This window comes from Sciurus carolinensis, chromosome 3, assembly GCF_902686445.1.
Source record: "Sciurus carolinensis chromosome 3, mSciCar1.2, whole genome shotgun sequence".
Taxonomy (NCBI): domain Eukaryota; kingdom Metazoa; phylum Chordata; class Mammalia; order Rodentia; family Sciuridae; genus Sciurus; species Sciurus carolinensis.
This window is the reverse complement of record NC_062215.1, coordinates 45,171,977-45,189,656: the sequence shown is the minus strand read 5'-3', so window position 1 is coordinate 45,189,656 and position 17,680 is coordinate 45,171,977. Positions and strand designations below refer to the sequence as shown.

The following is a 17,680-nucleotide window of genomic DNA, read 5'->3' as shown; positions in this document are numbered from 1 at the left end:
ATCCCCGGGCTAGCGGAATGCCGGGCCTGGCACTGAGCGCTGCTGCCCGCCTGCCCGCCCGCACCGCTGCCAAGAGGGGGCGGCAGCCGACCATAAGATCCCCGCCCAGCAGCCAACTGGACCCGCCTGCAACTGAACATCTTTTGCTTTGGGAACAAAACAAGCGGTGTGCAAGTCTCAATCACCCCGGGAGGAGTTTCTAGAATGACTAGTGGAGGCCATAGGAGGCCTCTAATCGTCCTGCAGCCTTCCAGGGACACCCAGACTCCGGAAGGAACAGAGATTGCGCTCTCCTAAACACGGATTCAGATGGGGATACCCCTCTAGGGTAGACATAAGGATAAGGGAAGTTAGCTCCAGATTTCTGCCAGAGGCTTGAAGTCACCAGAAGCCTACTGTGAGCGAGAGCACAGCAGGAAAGATGGTTTCCAAGACCCCAAAGCGCTCTGCAGTCCGTTAGTCTCCAAGTTTCCACCCAGTTTTGCCAGCATAGGGGAACCGTCCAGGCCCTCGCTCGGCCTGGCGTACGTAGACTGGCAGCTCCGGAGAGACAGCGCAGAGCCAGAGGAGTGTGGAAAGGAAAGAATGGTCCGGGAGGGTTGCCCAAACCCTGAGTTTCCCGCCCAGGGGGCGCTTTCCCTGGCAGCCCCTGAGGGTGGGGGACATTCTGCTCGGGCTAGCCCTGTGTGTGTTCCCCAGGGGGTCTAGTCTCAGCCCCAGGCACATAGACCCCAGCGACCAGGTCCAGCCTCGGGTTCAGTCTGGGCGGGGCAGGGGAACAGGAGCCCAGGAGCTTGATTTCAGGGGTGTAGATGTCTGGCGGGAAGGAGAGACAGAGGGTAAAGAAGTGACTGGAGTCTGAGAATTCCAGTTGATGAGCGCTGGCAGTACATCTTCCATCCGATTTTTTAAGCTCCCAGACCCTCATTTTACAGACTTTAGGGGAACTGAAGGTTGGGATGACCCGTTGGAACATATGTACGGTTGCATGGGTGAGGACCAGTTAATGACAGTCTTCTGCCAGAGAGGCATTTCAGTGTTTTAAAAGCACCCAATCCCCGAAGCCTCCGTTTCTCTCCACAAGCAACACATCCCAAGAAACCCTGAAAAGCACAGAAGAAATAAACAAGGCTTTCTGATGTCTTTCAGAAGGATTAAAATTAAATACGATGGTTCCTAGTGCCCAGGAGCAAGAAGAGGATGCTTGGGCATGTGGCTAGGACCTGGAGGACCACAGGGGTCCAGTAATCCTGGGATGTCTACTCTAAGGATTGTTTTACCAATGCGTCCTGGAGTCGACACCTCTCCAGCAAGTCTTACTGCACCGCCCTTAAGTAGCCTCTATTCAGACACCACCACTATCCCCGCCTGGTGCGGTGGTCTACAGACCAGAAAGGTACTCCTCACGGTATACTTCCCAGGTAGGAAGGAAATGAGACAGGCAGGGGTCTGCAAGCTCCTGACAGACAGTTCAGACACCTGGTCAGAGTCGGTGCCTTCTCTGAGCCTTCTGGCACACTCCCACCAGAAGATGTTTCTCCCCATCTCCTCACTTTCTCCACCAAATTACTTACAGCCCAAAGGAATAGTTGTCTTGGATCAGAACGGCTTCAGGCACAAACTTGAGTCGTACGCTTGGTTGCTGGTGTCCCCAAAGAGAGTTGTGCTGCGGGGCTGCGCGTGCGAAGCAAGGGGGCAGTGGGAGGCTCCTGGCTTTCCCCTTTAACCGGAACAACGCCCTGTTTGCGTCGCTGCAGAAGGGTGTGTCTCTGGGTCAGCGTGTGCGGGAGGGCGGGATTCAGGGAGGAGAGCCGGCAGGAGGGAGAAAGGGAGGGCAGGCGGAGGACAGTTATTTGGCCTTTAATGCGCCTGGGGAAAAAGCCGATCTCTGCAAAACCGAGGCGACTTTTACTGGATACTAGAGGCCGCTGAACTTTCTCACCTCCCACCTCTCCTTGACTCCGCCGCGCTCATGGAAAGTTAGAATTGACCGATAAATTCGCCCCTCGGCCCCCTCAGTCCACGTAGGACAAGCCAGCCAGATGTCGCCCCACGGGTGTCCAACGCGGGGATTCGGGGCGCTCTGGCGCCAACTGAGCCCACGCGTGGGCTAAGGCCGAATTCTTCTACCGGTAGGAGCGAACCCGCGCTTAAACGCTGAAAGACGTCCCTCTCCTCTGGATCTCTGGCACCGCCTGGTAGCCCTGGCGTTTTAGCTGGACATTTCCCCACCAGCTGGTCCCCTCTGTGTCTGCACCTAGGAAGTGTGCTGACTTCTAAGATTCTAGGGGATCAATCTAGAAGACCCTGCTTGGATGAAAATTAGGGGGAGGAGGAAGAACCAGACTGACTGTGGGACAGCGTACCTTGGGATCCCGCTGCTCCTAGCCCAGGCAAAACCAGACTACCAAGGAATAAGTTCCAGGCGAAGTTTGCCTGAGGCAGTCTGGCTTGGCTCCCAGCCTTGGCTGGCGTCCTGGCCACGGGGTGTGAGGGAAGTGGCCATTTGAGGTGGGGGAAGAGCAGCCAGGGAAATCAGCTGATTCATAGCCGCCTGAGTGTGGTCCGCCCAGCATTAGGGAGAGAGTGGCTAGCCCTTCTTGGCTTGTTGCAGGTGCGCCCATTTAAGATGCTTTCACGCAGGCCAGCCCTGATGCACCAAACAGGGAGCCAGAATGTAGCTGAGAAATGTCTTTGCGTGCTAATAATGCAGCAGTTTTCACACATACCCTCCCTACCTGCCAGCATACTGTGTCATACGACCTTATCACTCTAAATAACTCAAAGAATTCCATATTATTTCACCATTTGAAAGTAACTACTGTTTTAACTAATCTTATATCCCTATTCTAAGTAAAAATAAATGAAAAATATTTTCAATTATTTAAAAAGAACTTTTTGGATTAAAAAGAATACTCATAAAATTTTTATTCAATTCCCATTAAATGCCAGGTGCTGCCACATAGGGTCCATGGAAAGCAGTGTGGTACAGTGTATAGGCACTCTGGCCCTGGACTCAGACGAACCTGATCACCTACTTCCTTCTGTTGTGAATCTGGGCCATTTCTGAAGTTCACTTCAGTTTTCTTGTTTGTAAAGAGGGCTGATACTGTCTGTTTCAAAGTGGTTTTGATGATAAATAATATAAAGCAGTCAGCATAGTATATGGAATAAAATAAGGGCCCCCTCCCCAAATTTTCACCACTATTATTATAATATCACATTCAACCCTCGCATCAACACTTTTCAAGGCACACCTAACCACCCCTGCTCTAAAATAGCTTAATGCCGTACTTGAGAGTGCATATGCAAGTGGAATGACTAGAGAAATGGAAATTTTTTTCTACTTTGTGGGTCATTTTATAAGTCAAATTTGACCTAGAAATTATTGCCTAGTTTTGTGCTATTCTGCCTCTTATTTATATGATCAATATTTATGTACTTACTACCTACCCAGTGCTGGGTAGGTAGTATTTGGGTATTTGTAAATGCTTCACAAATATTAGCATATTTAATGCAGGATTTTCTTGCCTGTCCTTTGTTTTTTAAGTAAACTTTTAAATGAATTTTAATATACATCTAGAAAAGTTCATGCATTATAAGTGCACAACAACTTGCTTCTTCCTTTCTTTTGAACCCAATATTTTAATCAATAACTACTCAGGTCACAGTCACACCTTAAGCTTCCAGACAGGTGAACCCATCCATCTCTCTCCAGCCTCTTGCTTCCTGCCTGGCTCCCAGTGGCAGAGAAGAAATGCAGCTCAGTGCGGTGCCAACCAGACTAGGCCACACCCAGGACCTAGCCAGCCACAGGTGGAGGGGTCTTCCTAACCTACTTGCCAAGATTACTTGCCAGCTGTTTCCCAACAGGGAAAAAGCCTCTAGACCCCTTTCTTTCTTCAGTCTGGATGTGGTAGGATTCTAGATGCTTTCGGATGATTCTCTTGCCTCCCCAGCCAGAGTGTATATCCAACTCTTAACCAAAAATTGTAAAAATCCTCTGATTCTCCAGTCAATTCCAACACAAATGTGCTATCTTCATTGAAGTTCTTTCCTTTTGCAGTTTGCAGGGGTTAGGGAATTAAGTAACTCTCTGTAAAGCACACACCACCCAGAGGCACATTCTGCCAATAAAACTCACCAGACCACACAGCGTAACCCCTTCCTCCACGTGGATTTCTTTGCAGTCAAATGCAAAGGATAGCAAGGCAAGGCCCTCCCCACTGGGAAGCCAGTGACCCACAGCAGTCAAACTAAGCCCCGCTGCCTTCAACCAGGTTCCCGGAGATGTTCCCTGGTGGTGCTCCCTGTAACTGAAGTCAGACCAGGCGTCTTTCCAGTTTATTTAGGGGTTGGTCCAATGCTGGGATATGTCATGGTGGCCTGAGAAGCTCGCAGTCTCTACTATTTAAAGAGACAGTGTCCAACTTTGTGAACCATCCAGAACAGCATGATCCCAAGAGGCCCTGCAGGGAATGGGGAGCCTGGAGTCAACTGAGACAAGAGCTTAGGGTGTGCCTGAAACCTGGGAGCCAAGGCTGTTCTTCCTGGGAGTACCAACCAGCACACTAGCAGAGAAGTTCAGGCAATTCTTAGCACCCTCCCTCCAACTCCCAGTTAATGCTGCAGGGATGAAATCTACTGTGTGAGGATCTGTGTGAGTCATGTTTTATGTATACAGATAAGTTTCATTTAAATCAACAACATCCTTTTAAGCACTCCAACATGGCACAGATAACTCCTCAGAGTATCAGGCAGTATTACACAGGGAGGTAATGTCTCAAAATCACCAAATCAGGTCCATTTGCTAAGGATCTTTGCTACCTGCTCCACCCCAATATACTGCACTGGCAATATATTAGAATGAAGCTCAGAGAAATGGGTCTTCCGGCTCTGTCTTTAATGATCCCTTCATCAACTCATTATTAAATGTTGACTTTCATAAGATAATTCAATTCAAGTAAACAAATCTCTACAGAAAACATTCTGACCTGTCAGGCAGGGTAGGCTGGATGAACAATTGGATAGTCAAGAAAAGTTGGCAAACAAAAGCACAATCTTCTTCAGGTTCTTTTTAGCTTCTATTCATTCTTTCAGGCTCTCAAAAAGAGTTCCCAGTCTCTAGTGACTGCTCCTAGATGGGTACTCTAAGACAAGGGGATGTGGTTCCATTGAATGACATTGGAATTCTGACAATTTCCCATCTCTTATGTCAGGGATCCCCAATTTGGAAGCACCCACAGAATTCGGAGAGGTCCTTATCTGCTGCAGAAACTATCCCTTGTTGGGCTCCTTGGTCTTCTAGAAACAAGTCCAAAGGTCCTCTTCAATTATCTGCTCACAGCCAGCATCTTTCCAGTCCAAATGAAACAATTCCACTTTTTACCATTTGCTTAAGTCATTTTTATTTTTTTCAGCATGGTTCCAGCCCTGACTGCTCTTTGGAACCACCCAAGCACTTCACCAATGACCTAGCCTAGACCTGCGCCCAGAGATGTTGCTGTTGGTGGTCAGGGATGGGGTTCAGATATGGGTAATTTGTAATGTTCTTCTTCCCCAGATTCTTTCATTGTCCAGCCAAGTTGTCTGGAGTTAGCATGTCCCTGTTTTCCTTCCAGTTCCCTTCTGTGGTGGGACCCAAATTGAGGTAAAGATCAGTGTGGGCTACAGTATTTTGCAATTTGAGGTTTAGTCTTGCCCAGAAAAACAGGGTGTGTGAGTGTGTGTTTGTGTGTGTGTGTGTGTGTGTGTGTGTGTGTGTGAGAGAGAGAGAGAGAGAGAGAAAGAGAGCACCCTTCAATCCTTCTGTATGGGGCAGCTAGGAACCAAGGAGCATGGTTTTCCTAACCTCTCTAGACGTTATCCCCATGATTAGACCCTGAAAGCTGTATTACAGAGGCTGCTGCTTCTTAGGCCAGGACCAAACACGGACACATCTAAGACTATTCCTCATCCAAGAGCTAAAAATTTAGAGGAAGAGTGTTGGATGGGGTGAGGGGTGATGGTATGATTTTGTTTCTGACTGGATAGGACTGTTCCAATCAGCCATTCCACTCTTCTTCCGTGAGCTTCTCTTTCCAGGACCTGCTCTCCTGACCCTGAGTCCCTTTGGCTCTCTATCACTAGCAGACAAGCCCTGAATGACCTTCTGGACTGGGTTCTCTCCCCCACACCTCCATGGAGCCAAATGAGAAAAATGCCTTTCTGTTCTCTTTCCTGTTTCAAGTAGCCCTCTCCTCAGCTGGATGGGAACACCTATTGTGGACATTTGTTTTGAGCACTATATTGGCAGGGCCATGGAGAATATGTCTCTGGGCCACTTTCCTTATATAATGATCACATAGAACTATCACCCAATCAATTGCATTTGTCATTAATATTTCCTCCCTTTCACACATAGGGAAAATGAGTTATGAAACTTTTCTGAGGAAACACAGGTTAAATCACATCAGAGTGGTTAATTCTAGTACATGTACTTTTCTGCTAGCAGTAACAACAAATCATCCATAAGTTATTGATTAAAATAATAAGAATAGCTCTTATTTGGTGCCTATTAGGAGTCAGTCACCAATTTGAATAATTCAATGAATCAAATAGTTTAGTCCTTACTTTATGGAATAGACACCACTGTGAAATGTTTTCATGAGAAGGGGAAAGTGAGGCACAGCAAGACATTGGGTAGCTTTCTCAACACACACTGCTACAGAGCCCATGCTGTCTTGCATGCTGTGTTGCTCCTACTTGTGTCTTGATTCCTAGCACATCTATCTTTTTTCATTGTGTTTCCATAGACTCTAAAATTTAATTTCCTTATTTCATGAAAGATACTGACATAGTGTACCTATTTAGGTATTCACATTTCCTTTTCCATTAAAAGACAAGAAAATGTTCCAGGACATCCACTAACTGCATATTCCCTATATGACATCTTTAAAATTCACAACTTCATCTGAGGATAAATTGCATCTCTAGCCTCTTCACCTGTGGGAGAAAGCACAGAATCACATAAGTACCCCTTTCCAGCATCCTGCCTCGTCTTGGAAACAAAGACATGCCCTCCTATGGGAAGGACCATGTCACAGGTGCAGCACCAGCAATTGGGGCAAAATCTGCCTGTGGGAAACAGTTTATCTCATTAAGACTGTTACTATCATCCATGCAGAGAGGAACCCAAGCAGACTCCAAAGAAGGAGGAAGCCCTTTCTGCACTTTGTAGCTAGTAAAATACTGTTGCATATAGTATCTTATGGGATGAGGAATCACTGTAACAAATTTTTTATGTGAAGAAGAGGGGCTTGAGAAATTTACCAGTTTACCTCCAGGGACCAGCTACTGAAGGCCAAGGAGGAACTTGAAACCATATCCTCCGTTCCCTAAGTTGTGATTTTTCTGTTCTGTGGACTCCTCAAAGAATAAACTAGAAGCGCGTCTGAAGTGGGTCATCATTCAGGTGTGAAGTGGTCATTGAAGCGTTTATCACACAGGGTTCTCCATCGATATCTGGACAGTGTTTACGCTACAGTTGAAGCCTTTCCTGTTTCACTGAAGCCAGAGCCCTGCGTGGGAGCTCTTGGCTGGGCCTAGATGCAGCTGGTCTGAAAGAATCTTCAAAAGCCAGGTTTCTCCCTCATTTGGACTCGTTTAGGCTCCTCTGACCATGGGTGAGAGCAGCTTAGTGAAACAGCAAGCAAAGCAGGGGACAGAAAGCAAGGGAGGGAAGGAAGGAGAGAGACAGGGAGAAGGAAGAGGAGGAAAAGGGAGAAAGAAAGGATCAGAAGGAGCTAGTTTGACTTCCATGGCAGACCCCTCTATAAATAGATACATTTGAAATTATGTTCTGTCCAAGTCCCTGAAAGATGTTCCCTATGAACAAAGACAGACAGAAAGCAGCCTACAGATACACAAAATGGCACAAGCCTTTCCCTAAATGGCATCTTTAAAATTCACAGCTTCATCTTGGAGTAAAGTGCATCTTTAGCCTCTTCACCTGTGGGAGAGAGAAAGCACAGAATGATTATGTCCCAGCACTGAAACACTTAAACAAGTACAAAGTACAAAGAACTCTTTGTTCCTAAATGCATTCATTCTTGCTTAGGGAAGCCAGATTCCAGAGATGCAAGTGGAGGGGGAGAACACAGTCTTTTCTCTCACATCTCTTTAGCTAATGGAGGAAGGATTTGGGAGCAGTTAAATTTAAGCAAGAGAGGGTCAGAGATGGATTTGTATTTGGAAAAGTAGGCTCTGAAACTTTTCTAAAATTCTTACTTCCAAGTGATAGGCTTCTGCTCTAACAGAGGTGGGAAAGCTGAGTCACATATTGCCACATAAGATTGGCAAGGAGAGGAATAGGAATGAAGGGATTTTCTAGGCTCCTGCAAACCAGGATAATACTACTGGGAAGGCAGCTTGAGCTTTAATGTCCTTACGGAGTGAGGTAGACAGGAAAGTCTAACATAACGCAAGGGAACGCTTGATTCAGACATGCCAAGAAATGGGGCATTCATCTCCAGTAAAAAGGACAAAATGAACACAAAAGCTTCTAGATGGGAATATGGTGGGACAACCCCTTCATTGTCCCCATCATGTGTGTTCTCTGTGAACCTCTGGCTTGAGGAACAGCAGCTGCACTTAGAATGAACTTGAGGGCAGATGTTTTCTTCATCTCCAAGTCCCTGAACCACTTCTCAAGTGTGAAACCTCAGCTCAGGCATGGAAGGTCACTGGCAAAGGTCAAATCCTTTTGACAGGTTCAAAGGAAAACTGGGCAAAGCTTCAAGCATGCTTCCTCTTCATTGTTAAAGATTAGGAAATATCTAATCCAGAGGACTTCAGTGGTGAGCTTGGGCCTCATGTGGCAATTATTTTAAAATTGGGGCTCAGAGATTAAAATTTTAGAAATTTACCTTAAAATAGTCACAAATATGCAAAAATTTGGCTGTAAAGGTATCTATTGCAACATTTTATAATGAAGAAAAATGTGAATGCCATAAATCTCAAACCTTAGAGGAATGCAAGGTACATTTTGGTATAGTCATATGATGAAATATTATGTAAGTCTTGAAAATAATGTGGAGGAAACATATTTAATGAAATGAGGATACATTCATGATGCATACATATTATGCTTATAGTTTATTTGGCACTTACTATGGGCCAGAAACTGTACTAAACCTCTCATTTAATACCTACAACAATCCCACAGTGGAAGAATTATGACCCCCTAAGACACCCACAGAGCTGGTAAATGGTAGAACCAAAATGTGAACTTTGGTCATCTGAAGCCAAGACACTGTATTCTTAACCACTCAACTCCATCAGATGTATAGACTTAGACTTCTACTGTGATAACAATAAAAGCAAAACCTGAAAGATAACAAAGTTGGGAGAATGCAATGAAATAGCATTCTTTTAAACCGCATTTTTATGGCTTAGATCTTAAGGGTCCCCCAAAGGCCATATGCTAAAGTGCTTGGCACTCAGCCTGTGGCACAACAGGGAGGTGGTGCACCATTTAGGAGACCAGGCCTGGTGGAAGCAAGTTAGGTTACTGGAGGCATGCCACTTCTTTTCTCTTTTTACTTCCTGAATGTCATGAGATCAGGAGCTCTCCTGCACTATGTGCTTCCCACCACTATGCTCTGTCTCACCTCAGGCCCAAAAACCATGGAGCCAGCTGACCCTGGGCTGAGATTTCTGAAATCATAAGCCAAAATAAATCTTTCCTTCTTATAAGTTATCTCTCTCATGTATTTTATCACAGCAATGGAAGACTGACTAACAGTTTCAAAGTTCTGATATAAGATGGGAAACACAACTTTGCATGGAGTTGAACAATAGGAATAATTGGGATAATAATCATGCATCTCAGGTCTCATTATAATGAATCTGTGACATTTTGGCTTAAGTGCAGGAGGTACACACTGGGTCTACTCCAAGGAGTGGCCAGGAGGACCACTGACAAGGCATTGCTTCATCTTTTGCACAGCCTCAAAAGGAGTCTCACATTCAGGCACAGAGGGAGTATGATAATATTGAACTAAGTTGTATGTCTCATAATGTTGATGGTAAAATGCAAGCATTTATGTGGAGTGAGAGTTTGATAATCTTATTCTGTCCTTTTAAAATTATATCCATATACTCAAAAGGAAAAAAAGTGACTTTGATCTTCTTTACCTTGAGGGACTTTTAATGTGCCAAAAGTTTATTGGTTTAGGTATGTGATTTTGAAGATTAGAATCCTTACTACCCACAGCAAAATCATGGTTAGACCTGCAATTCAGATGAGTATCCTGAAAAATTATGGTCAATTATCCTAGGGAGAAAGCCCTGTGTGGTGCCAATGGTCCATCACCTACTACCATTTTATCTTATTTTTCAGAATTTCTCTCGCTTTCTGTCTCTTTCTTTCTTCCTATTTTCTTTTACCTTACTCCAGCTCTTTCACTCCCCAGCTTCACAGTATGACCCATAATGAAATAACATTGATAGCTGAATTCCATTACCTTGTGAGAAACCTCAATTATTGGGAGACCTCAGGACCTTTTTAAATTTTTCATCACAGCAAGGGATTTTCACAAGTGTTCCTCTAGAGAAGACTTCTTCTAGGTCTCACTCTTACATACTTCAGTCCCTTGATAGGCATTTATGCCTTGTAAATCCCTAGAAAGAGACTGGACTACAAAGCATTTCCTAAGTGCATTGAGCCATAGAACCTTTGTTCCCAGCTTATCACCTACTGGAAACATTGGCTTATGTGGCCCTCTCCACTGTCATTCTAGTCTTCCTCAGTGGATGAAATAGACTATTATGATCTCAGGAAAAGAAAAGGCAGATTTGAAGGCAGAAGGCGTTGACTAAGGACTCTGGGCCAGCTAATTTTCCCCAGACAGGGAACAGAAAACATCAGTAGTGGCCAACATTTAGAAGAAATCCCAAAGAGATTTGTTGCTATGATCTGGGGTGAGGAATTGGGTAGATGTGGACTGAGGTCACACAGTGCTCCAAGATAGAGGCCACATTGTTCCCCATGGCTGCTCAGGCTCTCTTATCGTATGCTTATTCTCCTTTTGGGGAGGAACACAGTGTTGTGACTCAGGGAATACCCTTCTCATGGTCTTTGGAAGAGTTCCCTGGGACTCAGTTAAGATGTTATATAAATGAGCCCAAGATTGTCTCTGCATATTAAGTTGTTCATTTCTTTGCTACAGGCTGAGACGTATTAGCTCAAAAATTGACTGCTGTCAGATTCAAATGTTTATACTTCTAGTTACTTTTAAAGTAACTTTAAAAAAAACAGATTTTTAGATGTATAGAACCTATTTATTTTAAATACCCTGCAAAGCCTCAACACATATCTTTTACCCATGGATAAGGAAGAGCCTCATGGTTATAAGACCTCAAGTTGCTACAGCACTTCACAGTTCTCTGACCCAGAGTGGCACAGATATCACCTGGGCATATGAGCCCTTCTCTGATGTCCTCTCCCCCTAAGAGTTCCTTTCCTCCTCCCCTCTTGGATATGGATCTTGAGTTGTAACCCCTGGGAAATATCATACCATGAAGGGCATTTCTCCTCATGCAAGCATCACCAATAAAGTTCGTTGCCTTTCACTGCCCCTTGTTGTCACATCTTTTTCCTCTACTAGTCCTCAAAGTCCCTTGAATGAATCTCCACATATGGACAGAAAGAGGTGAACACGGAAGAATACTGGAGCTGGGGCACAGAAAATCAATGATGTTCCAAGTGTTTTTGTATGCAAAGAGGGACATGAAGGAAATCCTTCATCCTTAGAGGAACAGAAGCATCCGAGTGGTGACATCCCACAGACCATCCCAGCTTCCTCAAACAACCCAGCTAAAGGATTACTTCCAAAGAATCCAGGGTGAAAGTGATTGATATGGATTGCCAAAAACAGACCGCTTCTAGCTGAAAGTCTCTGAAAAAGGACTTCATACCATCAAATTAAGAGGGAAGACCTACAATGAGGCTGAATGCATAGGCTACTCAGCTATGGAGCTGAGGTAAATAATCAGTTGTTACACAAACCTTTGTGTAAGCCTGGTGGCAGGACACCAGGGTACTACAAGTACAGCACACCAGGCATATGCTCCCACTCGGGGGGCTGAGGGAGCCATTTTTCAGCCTACAATTTCAGCACCCAATTTTCAGCCTTTACCCCTTCTATACATGTTTTGTGAATGCCTTAACAGCTTCACACTGCAGCAGCAATTCCTTGTCTATACCAGCAGTTTTTTTTTTTTTTTTTTTTTTTTTTTTTTTTTAATAAAGGAAACAAAAGTCATACAGTTCCCCTTACTTAGGTCACTGGACTTTGCTGACTTCTTCCATGAGGCAAGAGTAAACAGAAAATGACTAAGTGTATTTGGCATCCAAAGTCGTCCACAGGCAGAACCCAAATTCTGGAAGAAATGTATTTTGGACATTTAATCTCATCTATGGAAAGAGAAGGAAAACTGAAGCCTCCTTGAAATAATATTCACTCAGTAGATACCTACCAAGTTAGAACAATAGGCAGGAGCCCCTTCAATCTTCATTGGAATGCAAAAATAACCACAAATACTTCCCAGTCCTATATGCCTGGTCCCTTGCCATGTAACTTTTCTGTAATCTCTATGAAGAGATGGAGTCTCTCCCTCCATTCTTTGAATCTGGACCTGGCCATCCTTTGGCTAGTGTGATATTAACTATGACATAAGCAGAGACTTTAGAAGTACTTACTCATTAGAACCTGTTCTCTTGATTATGGGAACCTTTCCATCATCATCTGAACAAGCCCAGGCAAGATGCAGGATGTTGATTGAGAGACTCCAGTCATCCCAGCTGAGGACCTAGATACATGAACCAACCAAAGAGAGAAACTAAGAGTGTGATCTGGACCAGAAGAGTTGCCAAAGAAAGCCCAGTCATCCCTTAGAACTGTGAGATCCAATAATTTGCTACTCTAAGTCAACGAGTTTGAGGTCATTTGTTACACTCCAGAAGCTAGATGATACATTAATATTCCTAGAACTGTGGTTAGATATCAATCATTATATTTAGAAAAGGACTCTATGCCATCTGGGGTAGAGACAATGACCCCTGCAACAGCAATTTTCACTTGCTTCTGCATATCTAGAATCTGAAAAAATTGACTTAATAGTTGGTCCAGCTGCATCTCCAAAATAGGAGAGTGTAAAGCCAGAGAGACTGAGAAGATTCCTGAGATTCTGTGGGAATTTCTTGACTCAAACATTTGCTGATGCTCTTGTGGTTCTGTGTAGAATCAATCCTATAAATCTGAAAAGAGTCCCAAGGATGTTGGAGCACTTGGAAGTGCAGTATAGAGCAGGACTTCTCAAACTAACTGTGGTGACATATTATGTTTGCTTGTTCTTTATCTCTAATTCATTATAGCCAGTTACATAATCTACAGGACATGGGAGACAGACTTGCCCACTGATTGTGTACTTGGATGCCACGGGAACATCACATTGTAATAAAATTTTCTGAATTCTTACTCTCTGCATCTGCATTTACCTCATGGCAGACCAGAAACAGTCTATGAACCAGCACGGTCTCATGTACAGCCTACACTTTGAGTAACTTTGCTGTAGGGTAAACTGAGATTGGCCCTATAGATATGTAGTCCCAGGCCTGGTACCATGAACTCTCATCTGTGACACAAGTTTGACTATCAACATTTTTTTCTTTGAACACTTATCCAAATGGTGTTTCTTCCATTCCCAGTGCAAGGCCTATGGAAAATCAAATAACAGGAAAACTTTTATGAAGAACAGAACCCTTCTTTAGAAAGGCTGCTAAATTATAAAAATAAGAAATCTCCACACTTAGCACCTCATTGACTGGAAAAAAAAATAGTTGGAGTAAGAAGCACTGCTATACAAGCATGTGTGAACTGGACTTGTTGGCAGCATTGATCTGATGGGTGCTGATTCTTCCCTGAAAGCTGCTTCAGGGACCACTGGGTACAATCAGCTCAAATAACTGTAGGAACATCTCACCTTGCTGTCTGTGCTGTGGTCGAGTGTTTTACCAAAACTGCATTGCACTCTAAGGGTTGCATAGAACATGCTCAATATTTGTTAGGGTTGGGGGAAAGCCCAAGGGGGGCTTCTTCATAGATATATAAAAGAATTCTGAAGGATCTGAGAAGTCCTGCAACAAGAACAAAATTAAAACCTATTTACAACCTGTTTATAAGCCAATTAGCATTCTTTTCTCCTGTAATCCAAAATGTGGCAGTTGATGTTTTGAACTATTACCCAAAACACTTCCCTTCCTAAGTGATAGCTGGGTTACTACCTGGCATTCTGACATATGTGTGTTCTGTCTTTAGACTCTGCACTTGTTCTTCTCACTACCAGGAGTGTATTCTGTGGCCTCCTTCTCTGTTTTAACTCTCTGACTTGCATTTGTCCCCCAGGTCTGTTTAGGTTTAGGGTGTTCCTCACAAGTTTATGTGTTGGAACCTTAATTTCTTATTGCCTCAGTGTTGGGAGGTGGGGCCTAGTGGGAAGAGTCTGAGTCATGGGGATAAAATCCTCATAAATGAATTAATGTTTTTCTTGAGGTAGTAAGTTCTCATTGTACAACTGGATTAGTTACCATGAGAGAGATGAAGTGGTTATAAGTTGAGGATACATCTCTGTTTTGCCTCTTTTGCCTGTGTTCACCTATTCTTCTGCTTTCCAACTTGAGTTGAAGCAACACAAGTCCCCACCACATGCACCCCCCATCTTGTACTTCCCAGTCTCCAGAACCATGAAACAAAACAAACTTCTTTTCTTCATAAGTTATCCAGAGTCAGGTATTCCATTATAGCAGTAGAAAACTATAAGACAAAGTATCAGTTTATTATTTTTGGCAAAGTTCTCAAACTCCCTGAAAGGACTTGATAGAAAACCATTTCCTATGTTCTTACAGTGCTGTATATATCCCAACAAATACCACAATCTATTGGATATGTGTTGCCTTTTTATTTGTCTGTTTCCTGCATTGATTTCTACATTGGGCAAAGGCACCATTTCTGATGATCTCTGGTGTTCTTCCTTTTCACTGGGTCTGGAAGAATGGCCTTGCATAGAGGATGGTAAGAAGGGCTGTCCTGCCATCAATGAAGTGGTGATTCAAGAATACATCAACAGTCACAGGCATATCCATGGAGTGAACTTCCAGAAGCATACCCCTCAGGAACTCAGAGAGATCTGGAGATTTACCATGAAGGAGATGGGATTTCAGATGAGTGCATGAATTCCAGGCTTAATGACACTGTCTAGGTCAAAGGAATAAGGAATGTCCCATATTGTATCTGTGTGCAATTGTCCAGGAGTGTAATGAGGATGAAGTTTCACCAAACAAGCTCTATGCTTTGGTGACCTATGACCCTGTTACCTCTTTCAAAAATCTACAGTTAATGTAGATGAGAACTGACCACTGATTGTCAAATAAAATTATAAAATGGCCCCAGAAAGCACTATTTCTGACTCATAATAGATACTTTGAGATGGTTATACAATAAAAGTAAATTAAACTTATAATTCTGAGCAGAAGATAAGTGGCCCAGGGTGTCACAGGCATGAGTCATTGACCAAAGGTTTTGCTTTGTTTTGTTTGTTGCATGTGCTCTCACAACACAAAACTGTAAACTTGCTTATAATCCTGTTGCCTGACACGGCAGGGAACCTGTGACAGGCTGTTCTTTACACAGAGGTAGTCACTGACAGATGGGATGCTATCTTAGCAGAACCTAGAGGGCTGGAAGTGAGTGTTTTATTCACTCACTGTGACCAAAAGTCCAAGGAGCAAAAGTTTATTTAGGGCTCAGAGTTTCAGAGGCCTCAATCTGTAGATAGCCAGCTCCATTGCTCTGGGCCCCAAAGTAAGGCAGAACATTATGGCAGAAGAGGAAAGGAGGTCAAGACATGGCACCATAAAGCAGAGACCCAACCACCAGGAACAAAATATATACCTCAAAGACATATCCTCAATGACCCACCTCCTCCAGCCACACCCTACCTGCCCACAGTTACCAACCAGTTAATATGTCAGGAGATTAATGCACTAATTAAGTTAAAGCTCTCATAACCCAATAATTTCACCTCTAAACTTTCTTGCATTGTCTTACACATGAGATTTTGGGGCACACTTCACATCCAAACCATAATAGAGAGGTAGAGGTTCTTGAGTTTTCAGCTCAGGATGAAACTGTCACTTAAAACTAATTCTATAGAAAATGATATCACAAGGGCTAAAAGTAGGCTTGTAAGCATTTCTTTCAATTATTCCTGGAAATTATGTGTGTCGTACAAGCTGAAACTGGCACAGTAAAGGTCTATTCCTCCCCCATATTTTGTATTGAAATTGTATTTCAAGCTCCTTTTGCCCTCTAGATAGAAGAAGCCTATAGTAATCAACTAATATAAATTAAAGGATGGGAAAATCATTTTCTATCTTCTAAAACTGCAAAATAACTCTCTACATAGGCTCTGTCTAATAGAAATGTAATATGAGCCATATATGTAAATTAAAAACTTTTAAAAGTCACATTTATGAGAAGTAAAACAACTGCTATAATTTGGATCTTGAATGTTCCCCAAGTATCCATGTGTTAAAGGCACAAATAAATTTCTGGGGATACTACTGGGAGGTGGTGGAACGTTAAAGAAGTGGGGCCTTCGGGTAGGTTCTTAGGTCATTGAGGGTATGCCCTTAAAGGGGATAATTGGACCCCAACCCCGTCCTCATTCCTCTTCGGCTTCTTGGCCATGAGATGAGGGGTTTACTCTGCCAAACACTCCTGCCATGATACACTGCTTCACCACAGGCCCAGAAGTAATGAGGCCAGTTGATCACAGATTGAAATTCCAAAACTGTCATCCAAATTAAACCTTTTCTCTTTAAAAGTTAATTATCATGGCATGTGTTATGGTGACAGAAGGCTAACACAAGAAGTAACATTAATTTTAAATAATAAAATTGATTTAACCCAATTATGTCTAAAAATTTTTCAACATGTAATTAATATAAAAGTATCATAATATTTTATCCTTTTTAATTGTCTTTAAATTTTAGAGTGTATTTTGCATTTACAGCAAATATCTCAATTCAGGCTAGCCGTATTTCAAAAGCACAATAACCCAATGTCACTAGTGGCAACTATATCGGATATTGGAGAAGTAGATGTCAAATTAGAGGACTTAGGATAAAATTACATTATAAACCATCTAACTAATTAAAAAGAACCCAGGATCTAAAGGAAACCTCTATTCACTGTGATTTATTAAAGATAAGGATCTTCTGCAGAGGTTAGCAACCAAGGGTTTTTCAAGTTACAAGAGGAAGAGAATTTTGGGTAGAAGAAGTTGATCAAAAGGGAGGGTGTTTTCAATTGGATTTCTCCAAAAACTGACCTGGAGGTAAGGACTGGGATGCAAGTTGTTTTCAAGGGAGGTGATTCCAGGAATAAACAGTAAGACAAAGAGAGAGGGGAAAAAAGGCAATGTGGATTATTTTATTAGGGGGTTACCACTGTGGGTATGTGGGGCTCATTCCTACTGTGGACTTTTAAATGACCTGGTGTGTTAAAGGCACACCTCAGAACATCTCCCTGATGTTTCAGATTGAGCTAGATAGCATTGTCCTGAAGCAGGAGGATCT

At 43.3% G+C, this 17,680-nt stretch overlaps 1 protein-coding gene and 1 pseudogene across 2 annotated transcripts in view; one reads left to right on the top strand and one right to left on the bottom strand.

Annotated features, from left to right (window-relative positions):
- Window positions 1-4,297, bottom strand: part of Pmp22 (peripheral myelin protein 22) — a 33,839-nt gene extending 29,542 nt beyond the window's left edge. The window contains exon 1 of one of the 2 annotated variants that reach the window (XM_047546707.1): window positions 4,145-4,297. The gene's annotated coding sequence lies outside the window, so the exon portion shown is untranslated. Of the gene's footprint in view, window positions 1-1,574; window positions 2,265-4,144 lie in introns of those variants that run through there. The other variant, XM_047546706.1, reaches the window with a different exon arrangement.
- Window positions 18-15,454, top strand: LOC124979322 (60S ribosomal protein L31-like; annotated as a pseudogene).
- The last annotated feature ends 2,226 nt before the right edge of the window (window positions 15,455-17,680 follow it).